We start from the raw sequence: 20,996 nt of genomic DNA, 5'->3' as shown, positions 1-20,996 counted from the left end.
CATCCTGAATGATCTTACATGATTTGTTATCCTCGTTTATTGAGCATATTCTTTTGGCTAGCCATGTTAATTGTCCTCGTATTGCATATACTACCCGGGCTTTTTATATTTTTCTGGTGCAGAGCAGATTAGCGGGGACCCGAGTTGAAATATTAAAAGACTAAATTTTAGAGATTACTTAGAAAGTCCGTATCATTTTTGGAGGTTTTTAGGGCCCACCATGTATATTTATCTTGAAAACTTGTAATTATTGGAGATGTATTTATTTTGAGGCAATGTAAAAATTTGGCTCGTCGCATTTGGTATCAGAGCTTAGGGAATAGGACTTACATGGGACTTGATGGGCAAGATAATTTTGAGGCATGCGACTTTTGTGATTATAGAAAAATTTGTTTATTAGAGTTCGCAGCGGAAGCGTAGTTGAGATTTCTTAGGTTATTAGGATTTCCATTTTTGGAGGTCTTGGAAATAGATTATTTTGGATTGGACAATCTTTGAGGTCATTAGAATTCATGCTGATCTTTGAGGTTGATGCACACTGAACATTTTTTAGGTTATTAGGATGTGTAAATTTTTGAGGTTATGCGGACGCTAAATTTCGAGGATGAAATTTCCTAAGGTGGGGAGATTAATTGTAACGACCCATATTTTGGTGTTTATAATTATCATTATTTTTAGATTTTGAATAAAAATACTATTACTCTTGAGATGGTACAATAATATTATATGGAGCAAAGGTGTATTTGCCGTTTGAGAAACAAAAAAGGGAAGAAAAAAGATGTGGCACTAAGCATGGGTGTGTATAGGTGGCAAAATGTGGGCTTTTATAAGGGAAAGTGAGGTGTACCCATATGTCTTAAAGAGCATGTGCTCTTGACATCTATATTAATATGAGAAAAGAAGGCAAAAATAAAACAAATTAAGTTCTTTTTATAAAGGGAGGTCTCGTGATGTTTTTGAAGAAGAAATAGGTGTGTTTCAAGATAAAGAAAATGAGAAAACACTTTAGCCTTCATGGACAGCCTTTCGGCTTTAAAGAATACTTGACAATAATGATAGAGAGCATGGGAATCAAACGGTCGCATTGGCTCAGAATGACAACTATCACTATTTGAGGTACCGAGTAGTGTGTAATTGTAGAGACCCATATTTTTGAGGTTGTATTTTTCTTTTGTAATCGTATGGCATGTCGAGATAGATGGTATAGATATTTGGTGTGGCGTATTCGTGGAAGGATATAAGGGTGATTGTGCGAAAGGTGCACGTGTGAGTGTGTGGTGTGAGAAGTAGGGGATTACTCCCCCACCTTTATTATTTGTCCAGGAGGAGAAATATTCCCATTCTCTCTCTTTTTCATTGTCGGCTCTCTCTCTCTGTCCTCCTCTCCTCCGAAAAACTCCCTCCTCTCTTCTCTCTTCGATTTCATCTACCTAGGGTGTGATTCTGGACAATGTCCGAGAATTAAAGTTGCTATACGAACCATGGACTTTCCGAATATCCAAGAAAATTCATGATCGGACCTCGTGGGAGCTCGGTTGACTTGGTCAAAAGGTCGGGTTTTGCTCAAAACTCTTGAGGTAGGGATTTCTTACTTGTTCTATGCATTGATGAGTAGAATTTGTACCTAAATCTCGTGTCTAATTGTTGTTTTGAAGTGTGTTGTCGGCCCTTGAAATCTGTGTATCGCGCTGAAATTTCCAGGCGCTACTTGTAGTCCGTTTTTGGTCCTACCAGTAGCCACTGATCAGAAACTGAACATTTGTTTCGCTACCCATAGTCCATTTTTGATCCTACCGTAGCCACAGCAGATTTTTGTTAAAACTTTTGTTCTCACATTCTAATGTCGTGGTTCGTTTACATAAGCGATGGTATGTATCTTTATGAGTTCAAGGATGTTAATTTATATTTAACGGGAAGTATGACGAATAGCTTGAAGTATACGATAGCCGAATGCCGATCCGAGAACTTAAGACACTATGTGAGGAATATGATTGAAATGGAGCACACGAACACCAAATGCAAGTTGTGAACTTTGTAACTTGGTGATGTAATAAGAATCGATGACATGAGTAATGAAATGGCTTAAAGAAACTTGAACGGGCCCGTCAATTGGCGTGGTGACCGGCAGGGGATGAACGGGGTCCTAAATACCCTGAATGAATGGGTCCACTTATTGGTGCGATGACTGGTAGTGAATGAACGGGTCCACCTATTGGTGCGATGACCAGTAGTGAATGAACGGGTCCGCTTATTGGTGTGATGACCGGCAGCGGATGAACGGGGTCCCAAATACCCGGAATGTGCACTTGGAACAAAAGACTTATTAACTATGAAACACGGGACACTTTGAATGTGATGGTGAACTAGATGATTGTTTCATTTTCGGCTTGTCATTTCGTATCCTTGCGATTCGTGTCATTGTTTTCTCTAAATTTCTTTAGTATTCGTTCTATGGGATTTAAGCACAGGAACTAGTAGATTGGGTTTAGTGGAGACTATTTGTGGTTAATACGTTGTATGGGATGCGGGAACATATCCAGAGGAATGGCGTGGACGTGTGTATTTGTCGATGTACGATATGGTACTTTGTTTGTAATGAAAATGGGACAATGAATGATAGTTTGATATTGTGGACAATGCAAATGAACGGGTATCATCATGACCAATTGGTGATATGACCGGACCATGCAAATGAACGGGTATCACTACTTGGTGATATGACTGGACTATGAGCGATACATGCGAAGACCGTAAATGATGAAATGTGGAATAATGTGTGATTATTGGAAAAATGATGAAAGATTGGCGTTTAATCATTTTTTTTTGAAAGGAAAAGGATTTTGATAAAAAAAATCCTCTGATATTCTTGAGCGAATCAACGGTTTTCGGTATTTGGGCGCGAATCAACGGTTTCCGGTATTTGGGCCCAAATCAACGGACTCCGATATTCAAGCTCGAATCAATGGAGCTTGATCTGGTTTTGTAATACTTTATCTTTTTTTTGAAATCAGAAGGGAAAGTTTCATGGCGAAGGGGTTTGATGATGAATGAGGTGGAAGTGAGAAAGATTGTGGTATCATACGAGAGACGATGAGATGATTAAGGATTGATTATTGATTGAGGTATACAGATGCGAGTTTGTTAATGTTGCTAGTTTGATGTGTGAACAGTTAGGAATATTTATAAGACGTCTAGAATCCTGTGGTCGTAGCCCGCTTGTTTGTTGTGGTAAACCTTGTTTTCTTGTGTTCGCTTATTGAACTTCACTCACTCTTGCTGCATGTTCTCTCGCATTTTCACATAGCTTAAGTATAGATTTCTCTACTGGACTAGTGTAGCTCAACCTATCATTTTCAGGTACACTACAGGAACACAGTCTTGGAGGGTGTGAAGTGCATGCAGACATCACAAACGAAAGTTATTTTCTGAAGTACTTGTCTTTCATCGTAAATTAAATTGCATTGTACTATTCTCTCTATGTTTGAATACTGTATCAATTGACAGATTTGTGAGATTCAGAAACTGTATTGTAATTTGGGGTACCGTATGTACTATTGTGAGGATTCGTATTTAAAATGGTATTGTTATTTATGTTAAAAATCGAGGGCGTGACAACTTGGTATTAGAATACCTAGAGACCGTGGGGAGACTTTTTAGTCTCATGGGTTCAAAATTCACTACATGTTTTGTTTCAACACATGTGTGCTTGCATGAACGAATTTGTACATCATTGAGGTATTGTATTTTGCATTATGGCAGAGTGACATAGAATTGTTGACACGTGTTGGGAAGTTGGAGGCTTTGACCTCATTGTTGTGGTTGTGATCGTGGTAATGACAACATGTGAAACAAAATATACGTTGGCATGCGATGAAAGAGATAGATTATTGATATGACTCTTGAGATGAATGTTTGATGTGTATCTATTTGAATTGTGTGGATTACGTACTAAGTATTATGTGCATGGAGTAAATCCTGTGAGATTTGAGTTGTGTTAAGTGTAAGTACGAGGAGAGTAACGTATATGTTAGGAGATGAGCTAGAAAGTGTCTTAAGGTGTTAGCAGTTGAGGTAACATTTGTGGTTGGTTATCTTATGGGTAGTCGTTATTGTGACTGTTAATGAGGTTGTGATTGTGAGCATAGGTAGGGCAAGCTAAACCTCTATAGTGATTTATACGTAGTTAAAGTTGACTTAGGAAAAGAGGGTTATAAGTAGGGTGTCAGGATACGGTATGTGTCTTCTGGACACCCAGGCGACTACCGATGAGATCCAGTTGGAAGAGGCGCCTGATCACCACTCCTTCTAGATGGAAGTCTTGGAAAGTCAATTGGACACTAGTATTGTGTATAGGGATTAGATCTCTAGGCTTGAGATAGATGGTTGTACGTAGAAAGTTCGTAGAAAAAGGGAAGTGTTATGGTGTTGCAGTCTCCATTGTCGAGGTGAATATCATGGTGGTGTCATTATGACAGGATGGTAGAAAATAGTGATAGCATTGTTTGGTAAAAAAAAAGAAAAAAAAGAGACAAGGCTTGAGGTGTACTACATTGATGTGACTTGAGGCGAGTGATTAATGTCAGTATGTAGTGAGAAACTTGTTTGAAGTGAGGGCAATATGAATGAAAACTGTTGTGGTTGATTATGCAGTGGAGTGTAGTCAATGTCCTGGGTGGAAATAGTAGAAATTTTGAAGCGATAGGCTTGTGGAGAAATAGTATGTTGTGAGTTGAAAGATTCAAGTGTAGAGATTGTGTGTGATGCAATTGGAGACGTAGACTAGACTAATGACATTATACGATGCACTACGGTATGCCATTGAGGTGATAGATTTGAAAGGGACTAAGGTTTAAATAGTGGTAGTGATAGCAGTGATGGTGATGGGAATGATGTGGTTAATATTATTGAGGTTGAGTGCAACTGTGGTAAATATCTTTGAGGAAAATTGATGTCGTTATGACTACTTAGTTAAGAGAAGAAATTTGTGAGCTGTGGAACTTGTGGTGAGCGGAATTGTTAAAAGTTATTGGTGCGAGAGAATTGGTTCCTAAGTGATGAGGTAGTAGAAGTCTTAGAGTATAATGAAAAGAATAGATATGTTGTTTGAAACCCTGGAGTCTTGAGGGTATCCAGGGGGAAGTCTGTCAATTGGATTGTATCGGTGACTAGATTTCAGTATGGAAACAATCAATAGTATTGTATGTTAGTTGGTGCAGCTATTGCACACATTGTGCAGGTGTCAGAATGATGAGATGTTGTTAGGTTGTGATGTTGTTGAAATAGAGGAATGATTAGTATTGATGATACGTGTATTTATGATGTGATGTTTAAGATTGTGAACATGAGAAATATGTGATTTGATTTGACTAAATGAATGAGAATGCCCAAGATTGGTAAAGTGAATAGACATCGTGTGACGTATTACGAGATTGAAGAGAACGCGATTACTGTTGGACTTCCTAGAGCCATGAAATGTGGAGTGTTGGATACTTTGTGAGTCCGTGAATACTGAGTGAGTCTGTTGGATACTCTGTGAGTCTATTGGACACTCTATGAATCTGCTAGATACTTAGTGAGTCTGTCAATCCGTGGATGTGTTCGGTGTTGTGTAAGCTATTAAATTGTACCGTGGGTTTGTTGAAATATTTTGTGTATGAAATGTGTTGTTGTTTAGCTTTAACCTACATGTTTGATTCGTTATGTAATCTCAATGCGTGAAATTTGCTTTTAGTATACGATGTAGAATAAATAGTGGTGCGTATGTGAGTATTTGCTACGAGTAGTGTATGCCTTCCTTTGAGTAGCAGCAGTGATAGATGAAGGACTGGGTTTAAGGAAAATAGTGGATTGATAGTTTACCATAACGGTTTTAATGTTGTGTTGTGAAGAGTTATGTAGACGGGACGCATTCCATAGAAGTGAATTTGGATTTCTAGAATGGGAGTCGGTGGTGTTACTGAGTAAGCTAAGGAAAATGGAATAGTGTTAGACTTTTGATTGTATTTGAATGTTAGATGGATAAAAAAAAAAGGGAGAGACATTTGAGATTTATGTGAAATTGATATGAGAGTAATGTGGGTAACAGAGATGTGAAATGGAGGTAATGGCTAGCAGTTTTGTGTTATAAATGTATTGATGTGCCGATGGAGGTTAATTGTGTCCTTATGAGAGGGAAGTGAGTGCGCCATGAGGCACGGGGCCATTTGATAATTGTTAAGGGAGTGATAACGATGCCTATTAATAGCAGTACCAATAGAATGATTCAATTGTGAGATCTGAGATGTGTTTATACTTGAAGTTAAGAGAAATATCAATAGCTGGAAGCGTGAGGAGTTTGACTGTGGTGAGTGAATGTTTATAGCTGAGCAAAAGGTGATGAGTTGTTATGTGGTTTAAGGGTTCGAGGCTTATTAGTTTTGTTCCAGTGGAGGTGTTTGAGGTTATTTGGATTGGTGAGTAAATGCTGGATTCATTGATTGATATTGATTGGGAAAGATAGAACTTGGAGTTTAGAATTCGAGTTTTCATGAGTAGTTTAATTTGTTGGATTTTGGTATAATTGTCATGTAGGTATGTGGAATCCAGAACTTTCATACAGATGTGAGGACTTGAGGATTTGGTGAAGATGATAGTGGTTTGTGATTAAGTGTTGAGTGGTCGAACCATATCGATGGTGAGGGTTTTGTGGAGTAATCAAGATAAGAAAAGTCTACGTAGAAAGGAGGGGATGATGTGATGATTATGACATGGCAGTATGAGGTTTGGTATTGTGGTTATTGACTCGGTTGGACTTGGGTGATCAAATTTCGAGGACGAAATTTCTTTCTAGGAGGGTAGAATGTAGAGACCCCTATTTTTGAGGTTGAATTTTTCTTTTGTAATCGCATGGCACGTCGAGATAGACGGTACAAATATTTGGTGTGGCGTATTCGTGGAAGGATAAAAGGGCGATTTTGCGAAAGGTGCACGTGTGAGTGTGTGGTGTGAGAAGTAGGGGATTACTCCCCCACCTTTATTATTTCTCCAAGAGGAGAAATATTCCCATTCTCTCTCTCTCTCTCCTCCTCTCCTCCGAAACTCCCTCCTCTCTTCTCTCTTCGATTTCATCTACCTAGGGTGTGATTCCAGACAAGGTCCGAGAATTAAATTTGCTATACGAAGCATGGGCTTTCCGAATATCCAAGAAAATTCATGATCGGACCTCGTGGGAGCTCGGTTGACTTGGTCAAAAGGTCGGGTTTTGCTCAAAACTCTTGAGGTAGGGATTTCTTACTTGTTCTATACGTTGATGGATAGAATTTGTACCTAAATATTGTGTCTGATTGTTGTTTTGAAGTGTATTGTTGGCCCTTGAAATCTGTGTATCGCGTTGAAATTTCCAAGCTCTACCGGTAGTCCGTTTTTGGTCCTACCCGTAGCCACTGATCAGAAACTGAACATTTGTTCCGCTACCTGTAGTCCGTTTTTGGTCCCACCCGTATCCACTGCAGATTTTTGTAGAAACTCTTGTTCTCACATTCTAATGTCGTGGTTCGTTTACATAAGTGATGGTATGTATCTTTATGAGTTCAAGGACGTTAATTTACATTTAACGGGAAATATGACGAATAGCTTGATGTATACGATTGCCGAATGCCGAAACGAGAACTTAAGACACTATGTGAGGAATATGATTCAAATGGAGCACACGAACACCGAATGCAAGTTGTGAACTTCGTAACTTGGTGATGTAATAAGAATCGATGACATGAGTAATGAAATGGCTTAAAGAAACTTGAACGGGCCCGTCAATTGGCGTGGTGACCAGCAGGGGATGAACGGGGTCCTAAATACCCGGAATGAACGGGTCCACCTATTGGTGCGATGACCGGTAGTGAATGAACGGGTCCGCCTATTGGTGTGATGACCGGCAGCGGATGAACGGGGTCCCAAATACCCGGAATGTGCACTTGGAACAAAAGACTTATTAACTATGAAACACGGGACACTTTGAATGTGATGGTGAACTACATGATTGTTTCATTTTCGGCTTGTCGTTTCGTATCCTCGCGATTTGTCTCATTGTTTTCTCTAAATTTCTTGAGTATTCGTTCTATGGGATTTAAGCATAGGAACTAGCAGACTGGGTTTAGTGGAGACTATTTGTGGTTAATACGTTGTGTGGGATGCGGGAACATATCCAGAGGTATGGCGTGGACGTGTGTATTTGTTGATGTATGATATGGTACTTTGTTTGTAATGAAAATGGGACAATGAATGATTGTTTGATATTGTGGACAATGCAAATGAACGGGTATCATCATGACCAATCGGTTATATGACCGGACCATGCAAATGAACGGGTATCACTACTTGGTGATATGACCGGACTATGAGCGATACATGCGAAGACCGTAAATGATGAAATGTGGAATAATGTGTGATTATTGGAAAAATGATGAAAGATTGGCTTTTAATCATTTTTTTTTGAAAGGAAAAGGATTTTGATAAAAAAAAATCCTCCGATATTCTTGAGCGAATCAACGGTTTCCGGTATTTGGGCACAAATCAACGGACTCCGGTATTCAAGCTCGAATCAACGGAGCTTGATCTAGTTTTGTAATACTTTATCTTTTTTTTGAAATCAGAAGGGAAAGTTTCATGGTGAAGGGGTTTGATGATGAATGAGGTGGAAGCGAGAAAGATTGTGGTATCATACGAGAGACGATGAGATGATTGAGGATTGATTATTAATTGAGGTATACAGATGCGAGTTTATTAATGTTGCTAGTTTGATGTGTGAACAGTTAGGAATACTTATAAGACGTCTAGAATCCTAAGGTCGTAGCCCGCTTGTTTGTTGTGGTAAACCTTGTTTTCTTGTGTTCGCTTATTGAACTTCACTCACTCTTGCTGCATGTTCTCTCGCATTTTCACATAGCTTAAGTATAGATTTCTCTACTGGGCTAGTGTAGCTCAACCTATCATTTTTAGGTACACTACAGGAACACAGTCTTTGAGGGTGTGAAGTGCATGCAGACATCACAGACTAAAGTTATTTTCTGAAGTACTTGTCTTTCATCGTAAATTAAATTGCATTGTACTATTCTCTCTATTTTGGAATACTGTATGAATTGACAGATTTGTCATAATCAAAAACTATATTGTAATTCGGGGTACCGTATGTACTATTGTGAGCATTCGTATTTAAAATGGTATTGTTATTTATGTTAAAAATCAAGGGCGTGATAGTAATGCATTCCTAGCTAGATCTCTTTGCAAAGAGTGTTCTCTGATTCTCTCGTATTCGTACTCATTTGATCTCTAAGTTTATTGATTCAGTTCTTGTCACTTTTTGTATCGTGACATGAAAAATGTTTGGCTGTAAGCCATGGAACAGATTGGTACGTGTACAAGCCCATCAAGTCACAGAAGTATGAAAGATGTATGATTGATTGCCCTACGGGGAGTATAAAATGTTTATGGGCCCCAAGTGGCTATACAGATTTTGACCTGGGTGGTGCTTGGCATGTTACTGAGATGTACCCATATGTCTTAAAGAGCATGAGCTCTTGACATCTGTATTAATATGGAAAAAGAAGGCAAAAAGAAAACAAATTAAGTTCTATTTATAAAGGGAGGTCTCGTGATGTATTAGAAGAAGAAATATGTGAGTTTTAAGATAAAGAAATTGAGAAAACACTTTAGCCTTCATGGATAGCCTTTCGGCTTTGAAGAATACTTGACAATATTGATAGAGAGAATGGGAATCAAACGGGCACATTGGCTCAAAATGACAACTATCACTATTTGAGGTACCGGGTAGTGTTTAAAACATTCCAAGGTAGACCTCTTTGCAAAGAGTGTTCTTTGGTTCTCTCGTATTCGTACTCATTTGATCTCTAAGTTTGTTGATTCAGTTATTGTCAGTTCTTGTATCGCGACATGAAAAATATTTGGCTGAAAGCCATGGAACAGATTGGTATGTGTACAAGCACCTCAGGTCACAGAAGCATGAAAGATGTATGATTGACTGCCCTACGGGGAGTCTAGAATGTTTATGGGCCCCAAGTGGCTATACAAATTTTGACCAGGGTGGTGCTTAGTATGTTATCGAGATGTGCCGGGTATGAGGCTGCCAATGAAAACATCCAGAATGATCTTACTTCATTTGTTATCCTCGTTTATTGACCATATTCTTATTGCTAGCCATGTTAATTGTCCTCGTATTGCATATACTACCCAGACGTTTTATATTTTTCAGGTGCAGAGCAGATTAGTGGGGACCCGAGTTGGATTATTAAAAGACTCAATTTTAGAGATTGTTTAGAAAGTCCGTATCATTTATGGAGGTTTTTAGGGCCCACCATGTATATTTATCTTGAAGACTTGTAATTATTGGAGATGTATTTATTTTGAGGCAATGTAAAAATTTGGGTCGTCACAGTTGGTATCAGAGCTTAGGGAATAGATCTTACATAGGACTTGATGGGCAAGATAATTTTGAAGCATGCGACTTTTGTGGTTATAGAAAAATTTGTTTATCAGAGTTCGCAGCGGAAGCATAGTTAAGATTTCTGAGGTTATTAGGATTTCCATATTTGGAGGTCTTGGAAATAGATTATTTTGGATTGGACAATCTTTGAGGTCATTAGAATTCATGCTGATCTTTGAGGCTGACAGGACACTGAACATTTTTAGCTTATTAGGATATCTAAATTTTTGAGGTTATGCGGATGCTAAATTTTGAGGACGAAATTTCCTAAGGTGGGGAGATTGTAACGACCCTAATTTTGGTGTTTATAATTATCATTATGTTTAAATTTTGAATAAAAAAACTATTATTATTGAGATGGTACAATAATATTATATGGAGCAAAGGTGTATTTGCCATTTGAGAAACAAAAAAGGGAAGAAAAAAGATGTGGCATTAAGCATGGGTGTGTATAGGTGGCAAAATGTGGGCTTTTAAAAGGGAAAGTGAGGTGTACCCATATGTCTTAAAGAGCATGTGCTCTTGACATCTGTATTAACATGAGAAAAGAAGGCATAAAGAAAACAAATTAAGTTCTATTTATAAAGGGAGGTCTCGTGATGTATTAGAAGAAGAAATAGGTGAGTTTCAAGATAAAGAAAATGAGAAAACACTTTAGCCTTCATCGACAGCCTTTCGGCTTTCAGGAATACTTGACAATATTGATAGAGAGCATGGGAATCAATCGGTCGCATTGGATCTGAATGACAACTATCACTATTTGAGGTACCGGGTTGTATGTAATACATTCCTAGATGGATCCTTTTGCAAAGAGTGTTCTTTGATTCTCTCGTATTTGTACTCATTTGATCTCTAAGTTTATTGATTCAATTATTATCACCTCCTGTATCGTGACAAGGAAAATGTTTGGCTGAAAGCGATGGAACAGATTGGTACGTGTACAAGCCCATCAGGTCACAGGAGTATGAATGATGTATGATTGACTGCCCTACGGGGAGTCTAGAATGTTTATGGGCCCCAAGTGGCTATACAGATTTTGTCCTGGGTGGTGCTTGGCATGTTACCGAGATGAGCCGGGTATGAGGCTACCAATGAAAGGTCCAGAATGATCTTACTTGGTTTGTTATCCTCGTTTATTGAGCATATTCTTATTGCTAGCCATGTTAATAGTCCTCGTATTGCATATACTACCCGGGCGTTTTATATTTTTTCTGTGCAGAGCAGATTAGTGGGGACCTGAGTTGGAGTATTAAAAGACTCAATTTTAGAGATTGCTTAGAAAGTCCGTATCATTTTTGGAGGTTTTTAGGGCCCACCGTGTACATTTATCTTGAAGACTTGTAATTATTCGAGATGTATTTATTTTGAGGCAATGTAAAAATTCGGGTCGTCACAGTTGGTATCAGAGCTTAGGGAATACGTCTTACATGGGACTTGATGGGCAAGATAATTTTGAGGCTTGTGACTTTTGGGGTTATAGAAAAATTTGTTTATCAAAGTTCGCAGCGGAAGCATAGTTAAGATTTCTAAGGTTATTAGGATTTCCATTTTTAGAGGCCTTTGAAATAGATTATTTTGGATTGGGCAATCTTTGAGGTCATTAGAATTCATGCTGATCTTTGAGGTTGATAGGACACTGAACATTTTTGAGGTTTTTAGGATGTCTAAATTTTTGAGGTCATGTGGACGCTAGGTTCAGGAACTCTTGTTCCTTGGCTAAGCGGAGGGGTGTGGGAAAGTACTTATCAAGAAATTGGGTTTCGAATTCGGCAAAGATCATAGTGGCTACGGCATGCGTTGCCTCCATCAAGTCCCACCATTAGCGAGCCTCTCCTTTCAGCTGGTATGTCACGCCCTGAATTTTTAACATAAATATAAAAGGTTTTTCATAAATAAATCCGCACAAATATCCCTTAATTACCCAAAAGATTACCGTATTCTCATTCCCATAACAATACTTCCAAGTTCACAAGGTTCCAAAATATTACAACATCGACTCGACGGCCCTAAATTAACATAAGTATCAAATTTCAAAGGAGGATTAGGGGTTACAATATTCCAAATCAAAAGAATTACAATTTTAGTTACAAATGCATCTTTCAAAAGAGGTTTACAAAGATGGATGAATAACTCATTTGGTTAGCTTTCAAAAGTGTCGTCCACACTTCAAGCACTTCAGGTAATGCAAGCTATGGTTCCGGGTTAGCACCTAAAAATAATATAGACTTGAGCTACACTAGCCCAGTAGAAAAGTCTACGCAAACCTTATATGCAAATGAGCTAAACGAAAGAACAAATGATGGGAAATCAAATGACAATGGATGAAGCACAACTATCATGATCAAGTATCCCAATATCTCCAATCTTTCTTTCATTTCAACTCATAAATCATGTTCATTCAACTTGTGTCTCAACATTTCGTATCATTTGTGTGTCTGAGCCGAAGCTCCTGCTGGGCTAATTATGGGACCCCGATATCCCCTGCCAAGCACCCACCTCAAAGGTTAGGCCTTGAGTGTTCAATATGAGCATAAGCTCCTGTCGGGCTAATTATGGGACCCCGATATCCCCTACCAGGCACCCACCCGTCGATGGGCCCCGAGTGTTCGTGATACACAAATGTACCATTCGTACAAACTTCGTGCAAGAAGCACATACTTATCATGTCATAGTTCCACCAATTTGAACAATTCCATTACGAATTTCTCGTTGATTAAAAGACATGCATAATTATTCATACTCTTTTATACATAATAATAAAACAATCATATAACTTATGGAAAAGGCATAAGACTTTCGAAAAGAAGAAAAAGAACAACGGCCCAGGAAGATTTGGTCTTTTACTGGAGGCCTACCGGTAGGGAACATGAATCTACCGGTTCAAACCGGAAATAGTGGGTACACAGTTTTAGCTTGCAAGAGTTCTACCGGTAGATAAGAAATTGGCATCGATAGAGACCGGGAAAAATTTATAATCCTACCGGTAGGGAACAAATCCTACCGGTACAAACTCAAAACAGTGGGTACAAATTTTCAAGATGACAAAGTTCTACCGGTAGAGAAAAAAGTCCTACCGGTAGGAAATCCGAAATTCTAGCGATTTTTCACAGCATAGTAGGTTTCGCTCCAATTCCAGTAAAAACCAATACAAGTTCAAATGAGGCATAGGAACACTCAAATAACATATAACAAGAGGTAGAATTTCCTATCTCGAGTATCCAAACCCAAAACAAAGAGATTGATTGAACTCTAGCTTCCGAAATCCAAATCAAGTGAAAATACGCCAAACCGGGCTCTATTCAGCGCAATACGAGCTCAAATATGCAAGTAGACGATGGAGTTGAGGTAGATTGTTGTGGGTTTTTGAGTGATTGAGTGAGAGATAGGAGGAGAAATGGAGAGAGAGCCGAGAGAGAGATGAGATGAAAAGTAAAAATGGAAAAAAATTTCCCAGGCATATACACGGCACACACATGCACAAATTACACTAGCACCCATGACTTTCAACTTCTTGCACTTTGACCCCCAACTTTAATTTTCTCATTAATCCATCATTCATTTTTTTTTATAAATTATAAAAATATATATATAATGGAAATTTACGGGTCTTTACATGGTATGTGGCCAAGGCCACCCGATCTCCGTTCTGGGTAATCCCTAAGGTTCTAAGGATCATCTTGACTTCATTCAGCCACGTCTCGGCTACGACGGGGTTGGTGTCTCTGTGGAAGGCCGGAGGTCGATGTTTGCAGAACTCGTTCATTGCTTGAGTTCGGTTCATGGGTCCGTCGTTATGGTTTTGGTTTTGGCGGTTAGCGTTCAAGGTGGTTATGAATGCTTGCATGATTTGGGCTAGGTCGGGGTTTGCGTTTGAGGGTCCTCCGTTATCGTGTCCTACTCCATTGCGTCGGTTCACCATCTACGAGTAGAATTTCAGAAGGGTTTTAGTCTACTTAAACAATTTTCCTTTTGCAAATGGTGTTTCTTTCAAAAGTCGAAAGTAATTTATCAAGTAGTATGCAACAATACTCTTTTAAATAAAGCAAGGTTTTTATAGATAATACAATCATAAGCATAGAGTTCCACTATAATGGCAAGTAGGGACCAAAGATAAGATTTTTCCTAATACAAGTTGAAACGATCCTACATACTCCTACTATACGTTCCTACAGGTTGTTAGTAATGACTAATAGTCGGCCAGGACTCGTGGGGTGAAAGGTGGGCATCCACCTTGTCGTACGCTTGACATCTATAATAAGGAGAATTATATCCTAGACTTTACGGTGTGAGGTATAGGCAGGCACAAAGATAAGTATGTACATGATTAAGGATCAAGTATTAAAAGCAACATATAAAAATACGTAGTAACTGAAACAAGCCTTTTTATTAACAAACATAGCACGAGTACAACCTAGGAAAAACAGACAACGGTGATCCTGATCTTTGACATCCTATATCCCGAAGAATTACAATGGTTACTAGATTTATTCTAGGTGCGCCTAAGTAGTATCTTTGGCTTTCACGGGTCTTTTGGAGTCTCGTCTTCTTCGAGATTCCCTCCATCTGTAAGGTTTTCCTCCTTAGTTGCCTCATTGGCATCTACTTCGTCACCATTTTCTTCTTCATCATCACCAACCTCAAAGTTTTCCATTGGGGGTAGGGCACCGAAGAATCCATAGAAGGCATTCAGGATGGGAAACATTTCAGGAAACCAGGGGTCTTCTTCAACGGGAATAAGTGTAGAGACCCGTAAATTTCTTTTAAATTTTAACATTTTATAAGTGGACAAATAATGGTTAAGTGTGAAAATTATAGTTGTGGGTCAATGTGCAAGAGTTTGAAAGATGTGGGTGTTGGTGTAATATAGTGCAAGTGTGTATATGAGTGTGTGCCAGGGGAAAATTGATTCCCATAAACCCCATCCCATTCTCTCTCCCGTTCTCTCTCTCGGCTCTCTCTCTACCTCTCTCACTCCCTCACCCAAAAACTCTCCTCCAAACTCAAAACCCACTCAAATCAACCTTCAATCATTCATCCCTATGCGTATTGTGGTTCGTATCTCGTGGGTCTTGCTCGGAGGAGGAGTATTCAGTTGTTTTTCGAAGTTTGGAGAGCTAGGGCTTGCTTAACTTGCGTGGGTTTCGCTTCTCGACTTGAGGTAGGGAATTCTACCTCTCTTTATATGTTTTATGAGTGATTTGGTGCATGAATCGTGCTTGTAATGTCGTGTTTAAGTTTGGATTGAAAATTCGTAGTTGCTGTCAGAATTGTCTGTTCTTCCTGGATTCCTATCGGTAGGCCCGTCCTTTCTACCGGTAGAACGTTGTTACTTTACCAGAAAATCGATTCCCTACCGGTAGGAGCTTTTTCCCTACCGGTAGAACAAGTGAGAAATTCTTAGTAAACAGCTCAACGTATAGCAGCAGCTCAAAAGCTGCTCAACGTACCTAACTTCTACCGGTAGGAATTCCTTACCTACCGGTAGGTCAAGCCAAAATTTGGAATGTTGGCCTTCCTGTCTTCAGTCTTCTACTTTGGAATGTTGGCCTTCCTGTCTTCAGTCTTCTACCGGTAGGAATTCCTTACCTACCGGTAGGTCAAGCACGAACTTGAATGTTGGCCTTTCTGTTTTCAGTTTCTACCGGTAGGAACCTTTCATCTACCGGTAGGTTAGGCACGAATTGGAGTATTGGCCTTTCTGTTTTCAGTTTCTACCGGTAGGGGCCTTTTACCTACCGGTAGGACTTGCTTGCCTACCGGTAGGAGATTAGGAGATTGTGCTGCTTTCTTTTCAGCTGCTTCTTTGAGCTGCTGCAGTATCTTTCAGCTGCTTCCCTATATCCTTCAACTCGCATGTCAAAGCTTTTCATTGACTCTAATGAGTTTGTTTACGCATCCTTCCAAGTGTTTTGGTGAGTATTACTCGTTTTTCACTTAGAGTGGCATTCATTGGACTAGAGTGAACATGTCTAGGGATTCGACGAGTAGTATTGCAATCCGTTCTCTCTCTCGACTCGTAAAATTCTTAGATTCCTTTAGTACATGCTTTTACGGACTTCGAGTATAGAAACTAGATAATCGGGCATCGTAGAGTCTAGTCGTGGGTTAATATGTGGCTTGTGAAGGTATGGGAAATGTACTTAGAGGTACGGTGAGGACGTGTGGGATTATGGTGTACTTAAAGGAAAAGGCTTGTATTAATTAATTAGTCAGAGTCTTGATATGGATGATAGTTAGGAGCGGTTTGAGATGTAATCAACGTGGTGGATTGGTAGGATTATATGTACAGGCTTGATACGCTATGTCTGATGCAAATGGGTAAACTAGTGAAAAGGCATGAACATGTACATTTGTGGAGTCGCGTAATGATTAATTAAAATTCAGTGGTATAACCGTCAAAGGGATGATGAAATTGATTATGAAATGATGTCGATTGTGAAAAGTGTGAAAGGTGACCCAAGTGGTCGTTATTGAGGGAAAAGATTCGGGGTGACCCTGCGCTCGAGGGAACTAGACCCGAGGTGACCCAACTGATTCATATTATTGGAGGAAAAGACTCGGGGTGACCCTGCACTCGAGGGAACTAGACCCGAGGTGACCCCAACTGATTATTATTATTAAGGGAAAAGACTCGGGGTGACCCTGCGCTCGGGGGAACTAGACCCGAGGTGACCCTAGTGATTATTGGTGGGAAATACCGGATTAAAGGAAAAGAAAGGTTTTCAATAAAGGGATTTAATGAAGACAAATGTGGAATGACGTGAGTTTAATAATATAACTAGTTAAAGAAGTAAACGGCTAGTGACATTGATGTGAAGTCTAGGACTCTTAGGCGATAATTCGCAGCTTGTTGGTAGTCATTTGTAGTATAGGCGTATCTGTCAGTACTCATTCATTCTCGGTATATGATTCATTCAAATTACATATAGCTTGAGCTTAGATTTCTCTATTGGGCTAGTGTAGCTCAACCAAATCTTTCTTTTCAGGTTCAGACACTGGGCAAAAGATTGCATGCATTGTGTGCTTGACAGTAAAAGACTTTTGGAAGCTGACATCCCTGGTTATTTCGTCATCGTTGTGAAGATCTCATTTTGTTAAAGATGGTTTTGTAACTAATTACTACTGAATTTTCTTTTGAATAAAGTTGTAATTATCTAAACTTAAGGACTTGTTTGTAAATTAAACCGGTGGGAAACTCCTTTGGGTAATGTATATGATATGCGAGGTTTCTCTTTTATTGAAATGTATTACTTAATTATGTTGAAAATCGAGGGCGTGACAATAAGGGTATTCTGTTGTACTCTCACGAAATCTCGCTTTTCTATGAGTACAACGGCAACAAATTCGGGGTCCTCCACTAGTTGAGTTGTCATGGTTTCTATGGCGATTTGAGTTGACGAGCTCCTGCCAACAGGTCGACTAGGTGATCCAGATGGTTCATCTACAAGGGAAGAGTTTTAAACCTCAATTAGTAACGTCTTAAAACAGGAATTATAAACTTCTAGAGAAGACCTTCAAGTTTCTAAGTTCCACGTTCGATCCTTGATTCAAGTCATCATCCAATTGTTCGGGAATTTCCAGCTCAGCGGTACTGCCAATTTCCACACCTTGCTTCAATCCGAAGATTGTGCTGTCAAAATTTCACCCAATTTGGGATGGTAAACTTAAACTTAATTCACGTTTTATGCAACAGTCAAACCATCTTATGGTTCTACCTATTCTACCCATGGCCGAGGTTTTGAACCTAAAGCTCTAATACCAAGTTGTAATGCCCCGAATTTTGGAACGTTAAAAGGACATTTTATTGAAACTTCAAAATAGAGTCTGGCTCATTATCACGACACAATCTCCATAAGAGTACTTTCATTACAAAAGGGAGGGAAACTAGGGTTCCTAACTACAGCTCCGCCTACTCCTCCATCCTAGCCAGCTCTTCAGCTCCAAAGGCCTCCAAGGTGTATAGCTTACCTTGATCATCTACAAAGTCTGACAATTATACCAGCGTCGCCACCGGTATAATATGTCAGGGTCACCAAAGGTAACACCATGGGCTACAAGAGCTCAATAGAATAATCCATACCCACTAACCCTTAACTTACCAATAATAGATCACATAGTACATGCATAATTGACCAAACAGTTAACAATGACACATCCACATTCACTATCCACTAACGTTGGTGTTCGTGATTTTTTGAGTTTCTCCTACGCGACATCTCGTAGACCGTGTCATTGGTTTCACCTTTCATTTACCAAATCAACATTTTCAAAATCGTCATTTTACACACCCAACCTCGGTTCCTCCGCGCCAGTCTCCCGAGTATCCTCACAATGGTTCCACTGCGCCGGGTTCCCATTGGCACACAAAAACATGGAATTTGGCATTGGCTCCTCTCCACGGATAACCAATCCACAATTCAAACCCTCGGTTCTGCCGCTCCGGGTTCCCGAGTATTCCCACAATGGTTCTGCCGCTCCGGGTTCCCATTTGGGTTTTCGAAAATCACAATTCATCCCTCGGTTCCGCCGCTCCAGGTTCCCGAGTATATCACAATGGTTCCGCCGCTCCGGGTTCCCATTGGGTTTTCAAAATCATTCCTTTACACACACATACCACACAATGGGCAAGTCCGGCCACATTGGGGTTTCAAATCCACACCTTGCCTTTAACACACCCTAGGTGTCATGTCTCTAACTTTCTCGATTTTCGTGTCACGTTTTCATGCTTAGACTCCGTGGTAGGACTAACTTCCATATACGTAATCATAAATCATTTGTTGTAATCTTGAAACTAAACTAGCAAGATCATCCAACTCTATATTACTAATCATGCTCAAATCACCACTTAAAGCATAACGCCACATGTATGGACGCCTTTGGAGTGAAAATCACTTATGCTTTACAACAAGACAAGTAATGCAAACAATTCATAACACATGCTCATAACCATCTAAAGATCAAAATACGAATACTTCTATCAACGATAAAGTCTTATCTTTTGCAAAACCATTCTTTCTTCCTTTGTGGGAAATTCAAAACAACACGTGTTTATTAGGGTAAAAGTTGATTATTCCAACATGTTCATACTTCCATTAGAGAAAATAAGTTATTAACTATCATGCATTTCAAAACTTTATAAGTGATAGATAACCTTATCTACGGAGAATCTACTTATACTTCCAACATACGGTTCTACGATTATACTTGGAGTTGGTGGACAAAGGGACTCTACCTTTCTTCTTGGCGGTAGTGACGATTACGGAGAGAAAAAGTAAGTCGGGCGGGGTAACTTTCTATGGTTGGCTTCCGGTAGCTTTGAAGGAGAAAGGTTTCTCTCGAAACTAGATCGTGACTAAAATTACTAAACTTTATGGATCGAAAAGGTGTTTTAGGATGAGTTTCTTGAAGAACTTAGGAAGAACTCAAGAACACTCAAGAACAAGAAAAATAAAGTAAGAACACAAAGATTTTCTAGAGAGAAGTTGGAGGATTGGAAGGTGTGGGTTGAATGCTTGGACAAGGGTCCTATTTATAACGAAATTTGGCACTCCCTCTCCTCCCTTTGGCCGGCCATATCTCTCTCTCTCTCTCTCTCTCTCTCTCTCTCTCTCTCTCTCTCCCATGGATTTGTTCCATTGTGTTGTCAAATCTCAACTTTAGTCATGCCCATGCCTTGTCAATCTATCCTAGGTGCAAGGCTAAGTAATCATGGAGATTTTCCAAGGCTTAAAGGCAAATCCTAGGTAATTATAACCTAGGTTGGTAAGTCTTGCAAGTAAGAAGGAAATGATAGCTAGGCTAAGGAGTAGTCTTCCCATGTTTAGTCAATCCTAGTTCTAGGTTTGTAGTCAATTTCTAGGTTATTAAGGCTAGGATTGTGTGCTTGAAAACGACTAGAAATGGGTTGTCATATTGTACTTAGGCTTGAGTGTAAAGATGGTAAAAGAGGTAGCTTGCTTGAGTGACCAAACACATGCACACACTTCATTCTCCCTCTCTCACTCTCGGCCTCCCTCCCTCCCTCTCTCTCTCTCTCTCTCTCTCTCTCTCTCTCTAGTACAATGTATATATATATATATATATATATATATATATATATCTACATATCTAGAGAAAATCTAGGAAAGTGACTTTGGTGGGCAATTTAGGTTTAAGGCAATTAGTCTTAGGATGGCATGCATGACAAAGCTAAGTTTGCTTCTTTTGGAAGCAAAATGATGGCTTCCTAAGGCCATGATTTGTCTTTTCAAATCATATGTTCATTGGCAAATACTAATGTCCATTATCCAAGGAATAATAATTTCCCTAGCAAATATTATCCAATGGTTAAAGAGATAATGATGATGGTATGGCCTTGATATGACTAGTCATGGGTGTAATGATTACCTCTAATGGCCTAATGGTTCAATTAGGGTTAGGAGGGATTCACAACGTTCAAAGATGGTCAAAAGGGTCCAATTAGGGTTAGGGAAAAGTAACTAGGTGAATTGGTGGTTCAGTTCCTCCAACTTGTCGGTTAAAA

The 20,996-nt window shown here is 39.4% G+C and overlaps 1 long non-coding RNA gene across 1 annotated transcript; it reads left to right on the top strand.

Annotated features, from left to right (window-relative positions):
- The first annotated feature begins 1,368 nt into the window (after positions 1–1,368).
- Positions 1,369–3,617, top strand: LOC131308160 (uncharacterized). The gene is made up of 2 exons (XR_009194351.1): positions 1,369–1,577; positions 3,358–3,617. It is a non-coding gene; the product is annotated as an uncharacterized LOC131308160 (long non-coding RNA).
- The last annotated feature ends 17,379 nt before the right edge of the window (positions 3,618–20,996 follow it).

The sequence above is a fragment of the Rhododendron vialii genome, chromosome 11a (assembly GCF_030253575.1).
Source record: "Rhododendron vialii isolate Sample 1 chromosome 11a, ASM3025357v1".
In the NCBI taxonomy this organism is placed as follows: Eukaryota; Viridiplantae; Streptophyta; class Magnoliopsida; order Ericales; family Ericaceae; genus Rhododendron; species Rhododendron vialii.
This window is presented reverse-complemented; position numbering and strand designations above follow the sequence as displayed.